Genomic DNA, 2,360 nt, shown 5'->3' on the forward strand with positions numbered 1-2,360 from the left:
CATTTAGATATGGTTAACAGAGCTCAGCTATTTTTAACCATACAAATAACCATAACCATAGAATAAACTGGAATTTGTCATGTATAATTTATAGCACCAAATGTCGGTACAAAAACCAAATGGCGGAGTCGGACTTGATTAAAAAAAGAAAGGGCGCCTAGGATTCGGATATCATAGATAAAAACTTCCTTCACCCAACGCTTAAGAAGATTAAAGAGAAACCATCAACCGGGGTGACCTAGTGAAACAGCTTACCTGTGGATGGACCTCTTGTTATAAATACCGCCTTTTCTGTAAATTTTCTCATTCATTGCCTACCTGAAAAGGGAGAAAGCTGTCTCTGAAATATAGTGCTTAATTTCTATATTTTGTTTGGCGTTGTGGGTTCCTTTCATTTTATATATATATATATATATATATATATATATATATAATTCATATATATATATATATATATATATATATATATATATATATATATATATATATATATATATATAATATATATATATATATATAGTAACAGCACATGATCCATGACACAAGAATAATATGTATATGGTTAAGGGTGTATGAGAAAGAAAAATAATTTGAAACACCTCCAAGTTTAGACAGTGCATAAAACTGCACCTCACGGACGGCATCTTCTTATTTACTGAATTTAAATGACTGCGACTTCATCCTACAGTATAATTAGAGATACATTTCAAACGGCGATTTTCCCTTTCACGATCAAATTTTACTGATCTGCCATTAAAGGTTTGAAAATTAAATATCTATTTTAACTGTTAAAGGGTATGTAAGATTTACCTAAAGTGTTCTTTAGTTTTGGCACTGCAAGAAATACATATTTTATTTATCAGTATATTTTCTTAAATGAATTTTGATGCTATTTATATTTTAGCATACAACTGTTTACCATCTGCTATACAAACGAGAGCTAGCACAATTTGTCACACGCTCACACATACACACACAAACACACACAGAGACAGACATATGTATATGTGTGTATATATATGAATGTACACACACACACATACACACACACACACACACACACATATATATATATATATATATATATATATATATATATATATATTATATATATATATATAATTATATATGTGTGTGTATGTATGTATGTATTTATATGAATTTTTATCACATCACCGTGATTCATATACATTCATTAAGCTACATATGTCCTTTAATATCCAATTCGCTCTGCCTCGAAGTTAATATATTTTCATATACGTTAACCGAAGGGTAATTTTCTCAGTTAATAATAATTTAATCTTCTCGTGGATTCGAACCAGGACACAGAGGAGAAATCAGGACTTCAGTGACGTCTTCTCACCGACTCGGCCAACAAGTGAGGTATAAGTTGATACCGCTTCCGACCTTACAAAACACTGTCGAACTCAGGTATTTGTAATTAGAATCGATATCGAACCCCCTCTGCCATGTTAACAAAGTTGAACGTTTGCCCACAAGTAGCCATATCATGAACTTTCATCACATCACCGTGATTCATCTACATGCATTAAGCTATAAATCTCCTTTATTATTCAATTCCGAGGAGGAGTGAATTGGATATTGAAGGAGATTTGTAGCTTAATGCATGTATATGAACCACGGTGATGTGATAAAAATTCATGATATGGCTACTTGCGGGCAAACGTTCGACCTCGTTAACATGGCAGAGGGTGTTCGATATAGATTCTAATTACAAATACCTGAGTTTGACAGTGTTTTGTAAGTTCGGAATCGGTGTCAACTTATACCGACTCGGTAAAGTCACTGAAGTCCTGATTTCTCCTCTGTGCGCTGGTTCGAATCCGCGAGAGGACGAAATAATTATCAACTGAAAATTTCCCCTTCGGTTAACATATATGAAAATATATTAATTCCGAGGTGGAGCGAATTGAATATTAAAGGACATTTGTAGCTTAATGCACGTATATATATATATATATATATATATATATATATATATATATATATATATATATATAGAATATATATGTATATATATATAGATATATATATATATATATATATATATATATATATATATATATATATATATATATATATATATATATATATAGTATATATATATATATAGATATATATATATATATAGTATATATATATATATATATATATATATATATATATATATATATATATATATATATATATATATATATATATATAATATATATATATATATATATATATATATATATATATATATATATATATATATATATATATATATATATATAGCATACATACACACATCGTTTTGTTGCTTGCGCCTAAAAGAGTTTTTATACTCACGAATATCA

Source organism: Macrobrachium nipponense, chromosome 1 (genome assembly GCF_015104395.2).
Source record: "Macrobrachium nipponense isolate FS-2020 chromosome 1, ASM1510439v2, whole genome shotgun sequence".
NCBI classification, from domain to species: domain Eukaryota; kingdom Metazoa; phylum Arthropoda; class Malacostraca; order Decapoda; family Palaemonidae; genus Macrobrachium; species Macrobrachium nipponense.